This window comes from Schistocerca serialis, chromosome 1 (assembly GCF_023864345.2).
Source record: "Schistocerca serialis cubense isolate TAMUIC-IGC-003099 chromosome 1, iqSchSeri2.2, whole genome shotgun sequence".
NCBI classification, from domain to species: domain Eukaryota; kingdom Metazoa; phylum Arthropoda; class Insecta; order Orthoptera; family Acrididae; genus Schistocerca; species Schistocerca serialis.
In genome coordinates this window covers 1112143750-1112163239 of record NC_064638.1, presented here as the reverse complement: position 1 = coordinate 1112163239, position 19490 = coordinate 1112143750, and the positions used below count along the sequence as shown (strand labels likewise).

The following is a 19490-nucleotide window of genomic DNA, read 5'->3' as shown; positions in this document are numbered from 1 at the left end:
TAATTGCACAAACTGCAGTTTGCGCTACAACCTTCCCCAGAGCTTGGAGGTTTATTGGGCGATCGATTCCAGAGTATAACGACGGTCGCAGCTGTTAAGGTTTTAGGTGGAAATGTTTCCATATTCACTCCACAAACACGATAACTCTCACATAAAACCACTATTCTACATGAAATTACAATGAAATGAACACCCTTAGCTGCGTACAGGCGTTGACTTACGTCAACGGGGACAGATGAAAATGTGTGCCCCGACCGGGACTCGAACCCGGGATCTCCTGCTTACAGGGCAGACGCTCTATCCATCTGAGCCACCGAGGACACATAGGATAGTGCGACTCCCGCGAAACCCACATTCTCAACGTATTGTCCCGCACTACATTCGTAGTGCCCCCGCTCATTATACTCATTACTCGCGGCGCGTTGCCGATTCCCCTATGTGTTCGTGCACTGTTTGTGCATTCGCACAGAAGAAGAAGATGGTCAAGTGGCCGGTGAGCCTTAACTATATGTATGTACTAAGATGGTATCTGTGTCCTCGGTAGCTCAGATGGACGGAGCGTCTGCCATGCAAGCAGGAGATCCCGGGTTCGAGTCCCGGTCGGGGCACGCATTTTCATCTGTCCCCGTTGATGTATGTCAACGCCTGTAAGCAGCTAAGGGTGTTCATCTCACTGTAATTTCATTCTAACGAGCTGCAAGGTCACCGATGGTATCTGTTATTTCGGACATGTCCGAAAGGACAGACACCATCTTAGTATATATACTATTCTACATAGTGTATCTTTGTCCATACTGTGTATCTTTGTACATACCAAAGAACGGAAATGTATTCTGAGTTCAGATTTGTACAATAAACCATGTTATACAAAATTGTCTTCTCCGTGTCAGGGAGAACAGCCCACAGAAACGCCGATTTTCTTTCAATATCTTTATTTCACAGCTTTCGCTTCATATGGGCTGCAGTATGGGCTGTTAGCCATACATTCAACCGACTATCCGGCCAAGAAGCAAATAAACTAACAGAGACGAAGAAAAACTCGAACGTAAGGGACCAACAAATGAATTTCAAAATTTTTGAAGCAGAAGCTTACGGAAGACGTGACTTTCTTCACTTTTTATTAAAACAACAGCAATTAAAAAGTTAAACAAACGAAAACCGTTAAACGTACTTTTAAAAACACTTCAAGCAGGAAGCAAAACGCTGATGTTGGGAAGAAGCGCTTGAATGTCAGTAAAACGGGATGGACCTGGCCTTGGGTAGATAGTCCGTTGTTTAAATGGGAACATGTTGGCCGTTGAGAAAGCTAGGAGGGTAATGGTATAAGGATGGTGGTCTGATGCCTAGTGTCGATCGGATGTGAGTAGATATTGGTAGAAAAGAAGCGAGGAATAGGTGGAGTTTCGGTAAGGGGATGGTGAGACGGTGGAAATTTCTTTGGGACAGTGTGTGGAGGGTGTGTAGGTGTAGAATTGGTAGTATATGTCGGTTGAGGCGTGGCAGCGAGCTGGTATTGGAAGTGGGGCAGGGGACGGGTAAGACTATACCATTATTGGAACTGAGCTTGCCAGTAGGTTTTTCCGAGGTGTTCAAAGTGAGTGAGGAGAGGTAAGAATTTAATGAGTTGCTAAAGGATCCTTGTGGGGGAGGCTAACCAACGGATGTGGAAAACGAGGTCGAGTGCATGATGTTCAAGGATTTGGACAGACTTACAGAACTTAGCTGGGAAGACATCCATGCAACATTTGCATTGCAAAAGAACGACCAGATCAAGATTTTGTAGATGTGGAGGACAATGGAAAAGTGTAATCCACATGTCCGGCGAGTTAGTATTTTTATTAGTTTTAGTCTGTTGTGGTCTTTCTGTTTGATTGTTAGTAGATGAGGTTTCCACGTTAGCTGCCAGTTGAAGGTTAGTAAAAGATGTTTTAGTGTATTAGTTAACTGGATAGGACGGTCTTAGATAGAAAGGTAAAAGTCATGAAGTCGGAAGGTACAGGTGGTTTATGCTATAATTACTGCGTGGGTTTTGGAGAGGTTGATCTTGAGAGGCCATTGGTTAGAGCAGGAGGTAAACTGACTGAGGTGTATTTGGAGGGTGTTAGGATTTTTGGAGTGTAGGACAGCAAACTGGTGTTGTCAGGATAGTGAAAGAGGTGGACTGATGGAGGTCGTTTGAGCGTACCCGTTGTGTAGAGGAGACAAAGGAGACGAGTGACGACACAGCTGTGCGGTACACCTGTAGTAGTATGGGAGGTACAGGAACTGGTGCTGTTAATAGTGACAAAAGATGAGCGATTAGAGAGGAAGGATAAAGTAAGGCGGACATAATTAATTGGAAGTGAGTAAGTCTGGAGTTGGAAAAGGAGACTGAGTTGTCACACAAGGTCGTAGTGGTCCTCTAGGTCGAGGGACACAGAAACAGCAGGTTCACTGGTGCTGAGCTGCTGGGATACAAGATTGGTGAGTCGATGGAGCTTATCATCCGAGAAGATGGGACGGAAGCTATACAAATGAATGAGAAGTGTAAGAGGTTGGTTCAGGCGTTGATGGATGCTTCGGGAGAGGATGGATTCGAAGACCTTGTAACGTCCCCCTTCCCATCTAGCGACAATGTCAGAAATATATGACCGTGCAAGCATATGCCTAAACAATTGGAATAAAATTTTGAAAAGGCTATCGTTCCGAAGATTCAATATAAAGTCGATAAATGAGGGAGAGGTCAACAACAAGATGCCTTCTAGGACAACTTATTCCGCCTACTTAATTACTGTAAAATTTAGTATGGTTGTTCGAAAGGTTTGTGCTATCATTCACGTACTGTGCCAACGTGAAGGGGTACCACGTGTATCGGAACAGAATAATAAGAGTTACTGAAATAATTATAGCGAAACGAAATACGGTCGCCAGCGCAAATGGGCAAAAATTCTGTTCGGTACGTGAATTAATGAGCCGAACACTCAATGTCAAGAATTACTCGAACACGCGCGGCAACAGAGGGCTGCACGCACGTTAGCAAAAACAGTTCAAACAGTTACGTAATAAAGTGAGAAAGAAAATAGTTTGCACTCGAAATATCATTAACTAATAGAGCTGAAATTTTGAAAACATAACCTCACAATAACGTCTACTATTTTCATATGAATTTTGGAAAATGGCAAAAAATAATTAAAAGAAACTCTATTGACTTCTGAACAGGGAAATATAAATTGATAATTACTGTATCAAAAGGTAATTATTACACTTTAGCACGACTGCAAGTCTAAAGGTGAACCAGAACTTTACTAACAACAAATTACAATAATCACTGATATTTGCACTCACTCATTAATTCTAGTTAGTGCTTTTGTTCATAGTGCCAGGAATCATTTTAATTTGATTAGTTGATTTACTATTTACAACAATTAGATCGCCTCAGATTAAAGTTCAAATTTAAAGTTAGTGAGACTGAAGCTACTGAATGCTTTAAGTTCAAATCATTAATGTAACTGAATCATTTAGTTCATAAGCAAAATTAACTGGCGGTGTAACTTTCATTTTTCATAAACGGTACTCGGATTATTGTAACAATAGGATAGGACAGGAACCTACTTGGTGAATGATTTTAGGAGAATCATAGGTAAACAGTTTTGATTAAACTATGTCAATTATTCACTCGCAAAACAGCACAAAACTGAATAACGCCGTTACACAAATAGTTGAAAATAGTTGGACTTCAGTCCATTCTTGCCGTGACGAAGATGCTGACGACGATAGTGCTGCTGGGTCCTTTCCATGATAATTAGCGAGCACGGGAGTTATTGGCAATGATATTGGCGTGGCGGGTTCTTCATGTTGCTGCAGCCAATATTTCCACTGCCCGCGCTCATCACTTGCCACGTGCCGCTAAACAATCACTCCTCCAGTACAGTGCACGCCATCCGTGCGTCCGCACTTCACCGAGTCTCACACCAGAGTCCTCTCTCTATGTAGCGCGCGCTCTGACGTAACATCCTCCCGCGCCAGAGACGCCGCTACTTCAACGATACTTACTCGTTGACAAAAACCTAACGTTTCCCCTAACATTCCCTCAGCGATTACTCAGCCACATTTACATAATATACATAATTGATTGTACAGCAAAATAAACAAATTAATTCATACATCATGTACAGATAAATGTACATAAAGATAAAAGCAAGTATATATACAATAATAAATAGTCAAAGAGCACATCGGCATGAAAGTGTTACAACCTTGCTAAACAAAGAGGTGAGGCAGATGGGGTGATAGAGGGAGGTATCAGTAGGGGGCTTGTCCATATTGAGGGAAAGTTGAATTTCGGGGGTTTTCCACTGTTCACGATATTAGCCTGTCGAGATGATAGTGGTACAAAGAGTTGTAAGAGTGCCTAGAAGGGAGATAGGACATTCTTTGAGGTGTCGATAGGTAATGCAATCATGACAAGGAGATGTGTTGTGTTTTCTGTGAAGTACTTGTTTTATTTCATGTGCTGTGATATGGGTCTGTAATTCTGTTTATGGTATATTGTCCAAGTACTGGAAGCTGGGAACTAGGGACGGGGCGGTGGTATATGGCGTTCGGGAATGGTACGCAATATGGAGTAACCAAACTGTGGGTCGTCCGGAACTGAGGAGATATCAGAGAGACAGGATGCAAAGTCGTCAGCTCGTGTTGTCAGATAAAGGATAGCTGTTGTGGAGGAACCTATAGTGAGGGAAGGAATGACTGCCAGTGACTAGGCTTTCCAGTACTTGCAAGCGTTAATTCCACGTGTAGCGGTGTGTCTGGTTCTTGTCTGGCGGAATCCCATGGTTTTTTTTATGACTGAATAAATTAGTTCCTGGTAAGTCTTGGGATTTGCTTTGGTGTGTGAGTCAACATTTACCTATGTGTACATAGCAAATATGGAAGCCCCCATGGTGCTTTTCTATCTGTATGTTCTGTCCAATTTTGTGAACTACTGTAGGGATTTTGATACACTTTTCACAAATAGCTTGTCTGTTTCAGAAAAATGTTTGTATACATAATTTATAAATATTTCGAGAAAATTAGCTTTTAACTATACTGAATCAAAGTTCCCCACCACTGACAAAACGATACCATCGCATGCCATAAATAGGCCACCTGACTGCAGTAACAGCCTGGCACAGCTTACTGCTGCATGGCGGCTTGTGCCAGCTACCACCAACCGTGGAAATAATCTGCGACGCAGAACGGTTCGAGTTCTAAGTTGTTAAGAAAACATTTCTTGGTACAGAGAACATTACTGGTGTCTGCTGCTTAAATCGTTAAGTTTCTTGAATGTTACAACAATAGGGGCAGACCAGACTTCGTAACCTAGCTAGGGGCGTGTTGGCGAGCTGCCTCCGAAATGTTTCTGCCAGGTACTAGAATACTGCTGCCATCGCACACTGAAATCCTACAGTCTGCTGTAGCGGTGGGCTATGTTTCCTCATAATGTGGGACAATGCTGTGTCCTGTGGTCAATTACATGACTGGAGGCAGGCTCCTGTCACAACACAGCAGGCCACATCGATTGTAAATACTATTTCATCAGCCCTTAGCAGCACCAGAATTTATACTGTGACTGGTTCCAATGCTTACACCTACAGCCGATCTTGTGACAGTTATCACACTAGCTGTCGATCAGAAGCTGATGCTGGAAAGACATGACGTAATGTACAGTGTCTTCAACCAGCATGCCAGGTGACTCCAAGGTTTCAGAGTTGTCTCAGGGCATATGTCCGCTGCTGAAGGGTGCCACTCTTACTAGTATCCACACCCTCCGCCAACAGGCCACACACGCCACTTGGAGCTATGCTGAAATAGCAAACAAACTGCCTGTCTGTCCACACACCCTACCAAGGTGCCGACATCACACTATGTACAGATGGAGGATAAACTACGTTAAAGTGGAATGAGCACTCCTGACTCCACACTCGCTGAAGTACGGGTAGACAGAAGCCCACAGTTCCCACAAACGCCATTCTGGGGCAGAAGCTACCATCCTGGCTTATAATGGTGTCCCAACTGCCGATAACATTACATTTTCTACCAGATGAAAGCCAGTAACCAATAGCGACATCGTTTGACAGCGATCAGCAGCATGTAAATTAACTACTTTATGACCTACTTTCCATCGATAACATTGAAAGTGTTTAATTTCTTGGACTGGAGTTTTAGCTGTATGGCCCGACTGGTGAACTCAATCAGCGCTTTAACTGACTTTAGGGTGTATACTAAAGAAACAGATGGCAGTTTAAGCCTGCGTCGCTGTTCTCGGTGTAACTTGTTGAGACAAAGTGTTACATGAGCCCAGTAATCAGCAGTAATTTGTAAGCATAGGAGATCTGGAATTACGGCAGAGAATGCTCTTGGTTGGCACTCAGACATAAGGATTATGAGTGTCTGTAGCAAGAAGTGTGAGGATAGTATTGTTATTAAGCCCCTTTCTAAAGGACTTTTTCTTTTGTTTTTCACACACGGTTAAAAACTTAGAACTACTTAAATCTAACTATATAAGGACATCACACATATCCATGCCTGAGGCAGGATTCGAACCTGCAAGACCAGCAGCAGCTCGGTTCCAGACTGAAGCGCCTAGAACAGCTCGGCCCCAGCGGCCGGGTAACCTACTTACAGGCTGAAAGCTTATTATGCTATGACTTATCGGAAGAAAAACCGTTAACGAATAAGTTAAGTAACTGGAAACCATTAGGTCTCGGAAACGTCTGCGGGGAAATGGTTCACATTACTGTCGATTCAGGAACGGACATTTGTGTTGCAGATCAAGCTTTTTTCGGAAGCAAGAGGGAGATGGGGCAGTTTCCAGTGTTGATTATTACTAGACTTCAAACAGAGGAAAGAAGGTACGAGAAGAAGTATTATTGCCATACCTTTTAGGTAGTTTAAGATTTTATCACAATTTTTGGTAGTGCCAAATATGAACATTCCCCTGTTATTAGGATTAGGTGGGCTTTCTCATCATCGAATCACTTCAGATTTCAAAAGGCAGACTATATTGTGTCAAGTCTTGATCCTGTCTGTGGGGAAGTGAAATCAGAACAAGTACATGAAGGGGTTACCTCGCGAATAGCACAGGATAAACAGGATCCAACATTATATAAGGAGACAGGAGGTTATCAGTTTACTACAAAACTGAATTGAAAATAATCAAATCACTACAAAGGTAAAGGAAAAATTGCTTGATTTATCAATTTGGTGTAAAGATATATTTTCCGATAAACCATGAAGCATTGAAGGATATAAACGTAAACTGAAGGTTTAGGACGGTAAACCATTCTTTAAAAAGTCCTGTTGTATACCCACGACAGTTAAGCCAGCAGCTACGTTAGAAATTAAAGGAATCGTAGAACAGGTTATCACTGTAAGATCCCATAGTGAATTAATAATCCTCTTTTGGTTTTGAATAAACTCAACGGCAGGGTGATCTTAGTTTTAGATGCTAGAACATTAAATCGAATCATGGAAATGCAAAGAGATAGACCTTTCCCAAAGGAGAAAGTGTTACCTATATTAAATGGTGCCAGATGTATTAGTAGCATGGGTTTCATGGATGGGTACTCGCAGGTGACCCTTTATCAACAGTAATGGCCTTATACAGCATTTGTCTTTGAAAGACGGTCTTTTCAATTAAAAGTTTTGCCATTTTGTCTCAATGTGTCTTTATCAGTTTTAATGAAGGCACTAGGTCTCCTTTTGGATAACAAGTTTGTACAAGAAAATGTAATGTATGTCGATGATTTGCTCATTATCTCAAAGACCAGGTTGAACACAGAGAGTTGATGGAGAAAGTTATCAACATACACTCCTGGAAATTGAAATAAGAACACCGTGAATTCATTGTCCCAGGAAGGGGAAACTTTATTGACACATTCCTGGCGTCAGATACATCACATGATCACACTGACAGAACCACAGGCACATAGACACAGGCAACAGAGCATGCACAATGTCGGCACTAGTACAGAGTATATCCACCTTTCGCAGCAATGCAGGCTGCTATTCTCCCATGGAGACGATCGTAGAGATGCTGGATGTAGTGCTGTGGAACGGCTTGCCATGCCATTTCCACCTGGCGCCTCAGTTGGACCAGCGTTCGTGCTGCACGTGCAGACTGCGTGAGACGACGCTTCATCCAGTCCCAAACATGCTCAATGGGGGACAGATCCGGAGATCTTGCTGGCCAGGGTAGTTGACGTACACCTTCTAGAGCACGTTGGGTGGCACGGGATACATGCGGACGTGCATTGTCCTGTTGGAACAGCAAGTTCCCTTGCCGGTCTAGGAATGGTAGAACGATGGGTTCGATGACGGTTTGGATGTACCGTGCACTATTCAGTGTCCCCTCGACGATCACCAGTGGTGTACGGCCAGTGTAGGAGATCGCTCCCCACACCATGATGCCGGGTGTCGGCCCTGTGTGCCTCGGTCGTATGCAGTACTGATTGTGGCGCTCACCTGCACGGCGCCAAACACGCATACGACCATCATTGGCACCAAGGCAGAAGCGACTCTCATCGCTGAAGATGACACGTCTCCATTCGTCCATCCATTCACGCCTGTCGCGACACCACTGGAGGCGGGCTGCACGATGTTGGGGCGTGAGCGGAAGACGGCCTAACGGTGTGCGGGACCGTAGCCCAGCTTCATGAGACGGTTGCGAATGGTCCTCGCCGTTACCCCAGGAGCAACAGTGTCCCTAATTTGCTGGGAAGTGGCGGTGTGGTCCCCTACGGCATGCATCCGTGCGTCGCTGCGGTCCGGTCCCAGGTCGACGGGCACGTGCACCTTCCGCCGACCACTGGCGACAACATCGATGTACTGTGGAGACCTCACGCCCCACGTGTTGAGCAGTTCGCCAGTACGTCCACCCGGCCTCCCGCATGCCCACTATACGCCCTCGCTCAAAGTCCGTCAACTCCACATACAGTTCACGTCCACGCTGTCGCGGCATGCTACCAGTGTTAAAGACTGCGATGGAGCTCCGTATGCCACGGCAAAGTGGCTGACACTGACGGCGGCGGTGCACAAATGCTGCGCAGCTAGCGCCTTTCGACGGCCAACACCGCGGTTCCTGGTGTGTCCGCTGTGCCGTGCGTGTGATCATTGCTTGTACAGCCCTCTCGCAGTGTCCGGAGCAAGTATGGTGGGTCTGACACACCGGTGTCAATGTGTTCTTTTTTCCATTTCCAGGAGTGTATTTTAAAAAAAAGGTGATACTATAAAGTTAACTAAATCTTCCCATGGTAAGAAGAAGGTAAAATTTCTAGGACACACTGGAGATGCTAGTGGAATTAGACCTAACCCACGATAACGGGTAGTAAGTGTCGTTAAATGTTCTTACCTTCCAATTAAAAAACAATTAAAGTCATTTCTTGCCATGATTAATTTAAATTTTTGACAGAAAAACATCCTGTTACTTTATCTAACTACTGAAACAACAGTCACATTGTCTCTGGGGTGGGGAAGAGAAATTAGTTTTTTGGTAAAAATACGTAGAAGTGGATGGTTGTTTGTTCTGGCTGCGGAATGTTCTTCCCAAGTTGCAATCATATTATCCCAACTTTAATCCTTAAATGTTCCACCAACATACGCACAACACGCAAAAGATATGAAATTGTTATAACGAACACAGAAGTTCAGTCGATAATGGAATTCGGAGCAAAGCATCATTAAATACATATGCAGAAATAAAATTATTTTTACTTCCACTCTCTTGAGTAAACGCTACAAAACCTCTGACGACCAAGCTCCTCTTAATTTACAGATTTTCGAATGTGTACCTTGAGTATTTTCAGCTTCTCGTGCAAAGCATACAACATTCCACAGTTCCTCTTGTGAACGAGTCTCATAATTACTGATAAGAGGAAATAAAATCCGCCACATATATATAACTATTACACCCACATCATACTCGCCAAAAAAAAACTTCGTTTTTATATTACATCCAAACCGTGTCTTCCACACAAAAAATCGTGGATTTTATCCTCTAACAACGATATTGTAAAGTAACAGGCAAAAAAAGAAATACCAGTGGTCACGAGTACGACGAATCCGCTCAATTTAAAGCAAAAATATTCCTCTGAACATTAAATTCATTAAAAATTAATGAAGTTAATTACTGAAGTTTTATCAGTCTTGTATTTTAAACGAGAATTGCGATTTTATATCTTCATCTGACGCATTATATATAGATTACATGACAAAATCTGACACTCAGTGCAGAGAAATATAACTATAGGAGAAATGACTGGAAGCTATCGGAAATTTTAACGACGGGTCTTCTCTGTTCACTCGTTAAGTGGTAATTCCTTACGGAATTACATGATTCAAGTAGAAAGCTTGCGAAAGAGCACAATGGTTACATATTCCACCTAAATCAGCGTCTTGGATGAGTGCAAGGGATGTCCAAATGAGGGCGGTCGTGACGTTTATTAGATTACTATAGGGAGATTCTGCTTCTGGTATCGGAATATCGATATTAGACCTTTAGAAACAAAGTTCTGTATGAAAAACAACAGGATATCTTGTCCCCTCGCGCTACTTTTTAGACACTGCTGGTGGGGAAACAGTTAGCCCGTGCAGCACTCGATTTTTGCGTTTACTAGCTGTATAGACTGGCGGTTCATATTCGAATCGCCACATTTCTTCTACCTCGATGACTCTAGAACCACAGAATTCGCGATTCCCCTAATAAGAGCCTCTCAGAAGCACTCATAATCGTATATATACCAGTCCTAAATAGAGATGAGGTGAGATTCTCCATGGCGCATACTCTCTGCACAGAAACTTACTATAATAGCGATCACTACACAAGATCTGTGAATGCAGAATCTTATCGAAAGACCTGGCATATAAGCCATATAAAATCCCATCACCTGTAAGGCTGTCTGTCATACCAACGTTAGTGGCCAGACACTCTTGGATACCACGGGAACTAATTATGATGGCAGCACAGCAAAATGAGAAATGCTAAACGTTGCATGAAAAAGTTGTCTTACAAATGAAATACTAGCCTAAGTTAATTCTAGCACCTCTTCAAGAAAGATTTATACAAATATTAGGCACAGTAGCATTTATAAACGGCTGAAGTTTCTAAAAGTGAACAAATCTCAAGGTCACAACGGAATCACTATCAGCTTCTGTACTTAATTTGCTTGGGAGTCAGCCTCTTTTTTCACCTCAGTATTCCGATGATCCCTGGGCAGAAAATTGTACTAATGGTTGAAAGTAAGCACTGTATGCTCCAGTTTTAAAGATGGATAGCAATAAGATCCACAAAACCACTGTACCAATATCTTTCACACCTATTTTTGCAGATTCTTAGAATGCAGTCTGAGCTCCACGTAATGAGATACAGCTAACAGAATGAACTCAAACCTGTCAACCAGCATAGATTTTGCTGCCACATATGACGTAAAACCGAAGTAGCGCTTTTCAGACGGCGCCCTCAGCGCCATGGACCGAGGAAGTCTATTGAATGCAGTATTCCTTGACTTCTGGAAAGCGTTTAATCCAGCATCTCGGCAACGCTTGCTAATGAAACAACGATCATACGGGGTATCGAAAGAGAATCGAAGCGTTGAAAGCACTGACAAGCAGAAGGGATAGGAAGACAGGACATTTGTTAAGACTTCCATGTTTCTAGATAGAGCTTCAGAGGGTAAAAAATATAGAGGAAGACAGATATTGGAATATATCCAGCAAATAGTCGAAGGCGTGGGTTTTAAGTACTACTTCCAGATGACTAAGTTAGAGCAGGTGAGGAAGTCGTAGTGTGCCGTATCGAAACCAGTCACCAAACTAATAATAAAAAAAATACTTTTTTTTTACCTGTCATATGGCATCAATAGTAGTCCAGTAGTCAGAGAGTTTTTGCTGATGAAACAGTTATTTATAATGAAGCGCAGTCATCAAAAAATTTCTAATTGGTGCAATGATGGAAAATTTGCATTAAATGTCACAATATAGATGTGGGTGTAGGCATGTACAACTTAGGGTTTTATAAAAGAAAAAACATAGTATCCTCTGACTACAACTACCATTAATCAAAACTGAAATTAGTTTTATCTACAAATACAAGGGTGAAAGAATTTGCAGGGATACGGAATAGAATGATGACACAGTGTTAATCGTAGATAAAGCAGATTCATTGGTGAAATACTGGGAAAATACAATACGTGAAAGGGTATGATTGGTAGAATATATTCGTCCAACTCGTCCTAGAAGTTTATTGAACATAGGGCGGTCAGAAGATGTTCAACGTATAAAAAGAAAGATGGTACCAATAGTCTAAGGTTTGTTTGACCCCCAGGAAAGCGTCATGGAGACGCTAAAAAGCCTGAAGCGGACTTGGAGGTGGAAGCCAGTTCTATGACAAAAGCCTATTTTTAGAGTTCAAAGATTATTAGGTGCGTGATCTAGGAATATACGACACCTACTTACATACTGCTCCCGTAGGGAGCCATTTTGTACGGCTTTATGACAGTTGGGTTACACATCCACTACATCTACACAATCTGCCCTAAAAGTGCGAGTCGAGTAATTGATTTTAAATAATTTCGTAACTAAGACTGTTTCTATTCCGAAATAATTAAAAACACTTTCGCACCTTGTCACAATGAAATGGAATAAATTTTAAACCTTAGGATATCAGAAGTCATCGTCATATCAAGTGGACCGGAGATATTTTCTTAAACAATAAGTTTTTCATATTGGCTGCCACAACCACAAATTTATTACAAGACAATTCAGTTGTACATCCTGGCTGCATTACGACCATAGACATTTGTTTAACACAATCAGATGATTTCGACGATGTCCAGTTTTCAGGTGATTACGCGTAATATTACACTGTCATTCTTTGTAGTGTTGTGTAATGCACGGTTTTCATTTAAATAATCGAGGTACATTGTGCAAAAACATAGGATGAGAGTGTAAAATAACGAAATATGAGTAAACATATGAAAATAGTAGATACCTGAAAGAAGTTTATCATATGAAATAAATAATTGCTGCTACAGGATAGAGTAGCATGGAGAGCTGCATCAAACCAGTCTCAGGACTGAAGACCACAACAACAACAACATAATACAGCCAGGGTGGAAAATGAAATTTTCTATAGTGAGACAGTCCCTTCAGTTCTTCTTCATGGGACGCATTTTGATTTACTTATGTACAGTGACGAAAGGAATTATCAACAGCAAAACATAGTTAATGTAGAGTACTGAAATTTGAGAATACATTTGTGTAGGATACATATTAAAGTGACTGATGTTGCATAATTACAAGTTAAATTAAGCACTAAATAAGCGATTACAAATGTGAGGTGCTGGTGTATTAATAACCGGTGTAACCGCCAGAATGTTGAATACAAAGGGGCATGCATTGTGCAGATGCCGGGTGTCAGATTGTGAGATGGAGTTCCACGTCTGTTGCACTTGGTCTGCCATTATAGAGACGCTTAACGCTGGTTGTGGATGATGCTGGAGTAGTCGCCCGATAATGTTCCATATCTGCTCGATTGGAGACATATCTGATTAGTGCAGTCCAAGGCAACATGTTGACACTCTCTACAGCATGTTAGGTTACAACAGCGGTATATGGGCGAAAGTTAGCCTGCTGGAAAACACCCCTAGAATTCTGTTCATGAATGACTTCACAACACGTCGGATCACCAGAATGACGTTCAAATTTGCAGTCAGGATTCGTGGGATCAAACGAAATCGCGTCCCAGACCATAACGTCAGGTATAGGCCCAGCGTGTGTAGCATGCAGCCATGTTGGTTGCAAGCCCTTAACTGCCCTCTTCCCAACCAACTGTTGCGGCTACATGTAGTAAGCATTGCTTCACGCAGTGAAGAATGGCAAAACAGAGGCACGCCGGCTACCGACGGTTGGCGGAGTAGGCAAGCACAGATAGCCTTGCTGACAGCAGCAGTCTACCACCAGGCTGACGCAAGGACGCGCACAGACCGAATGGCGTGCGAAGCCTGAAGAGTGCTGAGTAAGGGGAGGTGAGGCCAGAACGCTAAGTTACGCTGCAATATACTGCGGGAGTAATAACAAAAAGCTACCACCGAGGGTAAAAAACGTCCTCCTGCCGGATATAAATAGTGGAGCGCAGGCAGCGAAAGACAGAAGCCATTAGGAAGCAGTTCAGATCTGAGGACGGATGTGGTCCATGTCCGAATGTTCAATCTTCGTAGGTGACGATTCCGGAAGTCTGTTCCAGCTCGCAGGAGTCATCCGTTTGCCGCCAGATGTCAGCTTCAGCTCTGGAGGTCGGCCCGAGTTTGGTCGGCACCATGGCTGACGAACTACAGCGAGAACTTCCAGCAGGACCGGCCGCAGCGCGGTCTTGGTCACAGGCGCCGCCGGGGACTGACGCCCGGACTTCAGGGCAACCTGGCCCCACGGCGCGTGGTCCGTCCGTGACGGGACCTCGCGGGCATCGCGACTGAAGGCTTCCCAGCCGCCGTTGCAGCAGGCGTCTGCAGCTGACCTCACGGCGAAGCGGCTCCGTGGGTGTGCCCGTGCTGGGGCGCCAAGCGGCGACGAGTTCATCTCAACCACAGGGCATCCTGGCCTCAACGGAGCACTGGTGGCCTGAGGCTCCCGAGTGCGACCAGCGGCGTGCGTTGCGCGCATTGTCGGAGAATCTACACAGCAATAGCCAGGCGGAGGGATCCACAGGGCTGGACAGCGACGATGAGGGAGAAATTGTACAGAAAGTTCAATAAATAATTGTAAAACTCCACGCCGTCTCAGTCTTTGGCGCAGCCACTATGTCTGCTGCTAACAAGTGGTGCAGAAGTCGTAACACAGCACACAGCGATGACTGACACAGAGGCAGAAACAGCTTTCATCAGAAAACACAATAGACCTCCAACCTGCCATCCAGTGAGCTTTCGCTTGACACTACTGTAGTCGAAAATGGCGATGATTTGGAGTCATTGGATTGCATGTTGCAGAGCGTTTGGCTCGCAGCTGTCCTTGAAGTAATTGAATTGTAAATCTTTGTTGTGCCACTGTCATGCCAACTGCTGTTCATTTTGTGATGCAGATGTGTTACGATGCACCAGAGCCATACTCCTAACACTCTAATACATCTCGTTCCCTGTAGTTATTATTTTTCTTTCTAATACAACGACAGATGTTCGTTGATGCAATATCAAATATCTTCTCATTATGTCTATTCTTATTGTCTATTTTTTCTCCTTGTTTCTCTGCTAGCAGAGCCGGGGAAGAAACAAATTTCTTATCTTATTGTCTTCTACGGAGATTTAATTCCAGTAAGCTTATTCTCTTGACCTGAGCAGCACCTCGGATTACCTATGGTAAACTGTGACACTGGAGTACTCTATTAACCGCTAGACGTCTGTACGGATTTCTGACTGCATACAGCGCCTTCTTATTATTTGCAATATGTCTTTTCATAATTGTCATCATACCCTCTTTCGATCCGGACAGACACAGTAAACAGAAATCTCCGTAAATTATTTTACGTAACACTTTTCTCACCATTTCAACCAATGTACCTTAAATCTGAAGTGAGGTCTCACAGGACATGGTTGCCTTCTTTTGTGTATTTCTTCCATTCTCCTTTTATGAAATTAAATCTTCTAAAACGAATGGACGTTGTCTTCTGAGTTGAAAAAGTTTGCAGATCTGTGAAGCGACATTGAAGCCTATGAACACAACCTTCAATAAATCTGATGAAACGCTTATTAAATAGCTCAAAGCTAGTGTCTTTGAACATCTGTGGATTAAAATTCAAGGGGAGGAGAAAATGAAAAAGTAACCTTTCTCAGATAAAAAACACTTTCAATTACAACCCAATCGATAATCAAATTAAAGGCTGTCTGAAAGCGCACATCTGTGAAACCAAAATCTGCTGATGTATGTTATATTATATCGCTTAGCACCATCCCGTCCTTAATAACGTACTTGATTCTTTCTTCAATTTTTATTCAGAAGTTGCTCAAAACACGAATATTTTAACGAAATCTGCTGATGTATGTTATATTATATCGCTTAGCACCATCCCGTCCTTAATAACGTACTTGATTCTTTCTTCAATTTTTATTCAGAAGTTGCTCAAAACACGAATATTTTAACGAAATTACAGTGCCGACACCACAGGCGTAATACAGGAAAACCAAATGAACCAGAAAAATCACGGGGATGTGACGAGCTCATTGCGGCTTTAGACGTATTACTAAAATAAATATTAGGAGAGTTACGGTTGTGAAAGATTAAAAATTTAACAACAACTGAACCACTTTAGCGATCTGATTATATGAAGTGTAAAATGAAAGCTGAGAATGTCAGTAAACACGACAAGTTGCTTTCACAAGCAGGTGAGTGTATAGAGAATTACAGACAAGTTTAATAAGAGTTCTGACGCAAATGTGACCTTTTTTAAATCCACCACAGTATGAAGGCAGCATGACCTTCTAAATGCTTACCTAATCTTCCTAATGGAATAGTAGCCATAATTCACTCTTCAAAATTCTTTGTTTAATCTCTTATGTAAATGACGATTAACAGCATCGTATAAAAAACACCACGGATGTGCTAGTTTTAATGAAAAAATATGCAAATAAAATTTAGTCCTGCTAAAGAGCGGGAGGACACTCATTCTTCAAACTTTCCATATTTATTTATAATTTTTCGTGTCGTTTGTCAAGCTGTGAAACCGGATGGGGGAATGCTTTGTGAATTTCGTTAATAACTTTATTAATATTGAGTTGTTATTTTAATAAGAAGCCGCAAAATGGAAGCAATAATTTTAACGGTAATATCTTAAAAATGTGCAAATTGATATGTGTCTGGATGGTGATCGGTATTTAAGTTCTGCTGTTAGTAATGTGTGACGTCAGAGAAAATATTGAAGGGGTAGCTGTAGGTCACGCAAGATGTTTTAACTGTCGGTGGTCTTTCTTTGATGGACCATTGTTGGTGATTCGGCCAAGCAGCCATGCGGTTTACATACTTTATCTTTTCGCTGGAATAATTTTGTGAGCGCGCGCTACTTAATGCAACATTTCACTGGACTGTGTATTTGACTGCGTTTTCACGAATTTATGAACTTCGTCTACGGGATTAGATGCAGCTGTGAATTTTAATTATTTGCTGCAAGCGATATTTATATTCATTTGCGATGGAGCCATTGCATATTTTTGTAGTGGTCAGATAGAATAATGACCTCGTGACTGATAGCGAGAAACTATACTTTCGGACTTTTTGTGTTTGCTGTTGATTTTCTGAAATAATGCGCAGTTAAGCGAACTACACTCACACGTGTTTCTGTATACGGTGCTCTGCTAGGGCTACATAAATTACTTAATGTTTAAGTATTTATTTTAATCTGTAATGTACGCGTGGGCACCGTTCAAGCGTGTATGAATTTTACTCAATAAGAAAATATGCGGCTTAAATTATAATCCTCTGGTTTCGTCAATATAATTAATTCTACGTAATTCATCTACTGATTTCACTTAGCCTTATACACTCTAAGACAAAAAGGCTACGAATGAATTGTCCGAATGGGACGGAAATCAGTTGATGTGATAAACATGTACAGACAAACAAATGATTACGATTTCAGAAGAAGTGGATGATTTATTTGAGAGAAAGAGATTCAGAAATCGAGGAAGTCAATAAAGCGTTGGTCCACCACTGGCCCGTATGCAAGAAGATCTCGGGTTGTCATTGATAGAGTTGTTGGAAGTCTTCCCGAAGGATGTTGCGGTTGTTGTTGCTGTCTCCATTTCCAAGACTGGTTTGATGCAGCTCTCCATCCTACTCTATCCTGTGCAAGACTCGGCATCTCCAAGTAACTACTGCAACCCACATCCTTCTGAATCTCCTTCCTGTATTCATCTCTTGATCTCCCTGTACGATTTTTACCCCCCACGCTTCTCCCCAGTATTAAATTGGTGCTCCCTTGATGTCTCAGAATGTGTGCGACCAACCGATCCCTTCTTTTATTCAGATTGTACCACAAATTTCTGTTTTCCCCAAATATATTTAGTGCCGCCCCATTAGTTACGTGATCTATCCATCCAATCTTCAGCGTTCTTCTGTAGCAACTCATCTCAGAAGCTTCTGTTCTCTTGTTGTCTAAACTCTTTATCGTTCTTGTTTCACTTCTATTCATGGCAACACTCCATACAAATACTTTCAGAGAGGCCTTACTCACACTTAAATCTATACTCGATGTTAACAAATTTCTCTTCTTCAGAAACGCATTCCTTATCATTGCCAATCTGCATTTTATATCCTCTGTAATTCGGCCGTCATTAGTTATTTTGCTTCCCAAATAGCAAAACTCATCTATCACTCAAAGTTTTTATTTCTTCTCCGTGGATTTTAATTCCTACTGCTTGCTCGATATACAGATTGAATAACATCGGGTATAGGCTACAACCCTGTTTCACTCCCTTCCCAACCACTGCTTCCCTTTCGTGCCCCTTGATTCTTATGACTGCCAAATGGTTTATGTACAAATTGTAAATAGCCTTTCCCTCTCTGTATTTTACACCTGCCCTTTGAATCTTGCGTAGGTTAAAATTATCTCAGCTGTTTCACTAAAAGAATTGTATACGATGTATAGTATTTCAGGCTAAACATGTATAAACAGAAATTAATATATTACAATCGATATGTAGTAACACTTAAAAAATATTAAAAATATTTGAAATCATAAAATTTGTGTCGTACTTAAAATTCACATTATTAATTGCACAACCTAGCGCTTATTATTAAATTTATTTACACACTCAGTTATAAAATAATGTTGTAACTTGGTGATGATTCCCCTGTTGCAAATAAAGTTTGTAAACTGTTTTGCTTTCTAAACTCTTTGGAATGTTGTTAGAAACGCAAAATGTAAGTAGTGGTGGGGATGTCCCAGATGGAAACGCATGTATTTTGCTAATCTTGTCTCTAATAATGTAATTTGGGTGTGACAAGAACGGAGACTCTGAAGTCAGTGTGGTATAGAAGAAAGGGATAAAATGAAAAAGATATTCATACCAATAGGCAACTCTTAATCAGTTACTTCGTCTTCAAGAACCCGCAACGTCAAACCAAAATTTTCAGCAGCAAGAGCGTACTCATAGACACAACAAGATTCTGATCCAGAAACAACAAAAACAACGAGATAATGAAGATAAGTAAAAAAAGTACTTGTTTTGTAATCTTACTCGTCTCAAAGTTTTCAAAATTCGAGCAAAGATTGAGATCTTTAATGGTGATGTCTACAAATGCCATTAACGTAGGTTTATCTCGCCTTAAACTATCATCTATGAGAAGTCGTATGGTCAATAATGCTTCGCATCGTCTTATCTTTCTCCTGAATCCAATCTTCCCCGAGATCGGCTTCTACCAGTTTTCCAAGTCTTGTAAATACTTTGCAAACGTAATTTATTAAACTGATAGGTCGGTAATTTTCACAC

The 19490-nt window shown here is 41.9% G+C and overlaps 1 non-coding gene across 1 annotated transcript; it reads right to left on the bottom strand.

The window, feature by feature from the left end:
• Positions 1-246: 246 nt before the first annotated feature.
• On the bottom strand, positions 247-320 carry Trnat-ugu (transfer RNA threonine (anticodon UGU)). Its single transcript has one exon. It is a non-coding gene; the product is annotated as a tRNA-Thr (tRNA).
• Between the last annotated feature and the right edge of the window lie 19170 nt (positions 321-19490).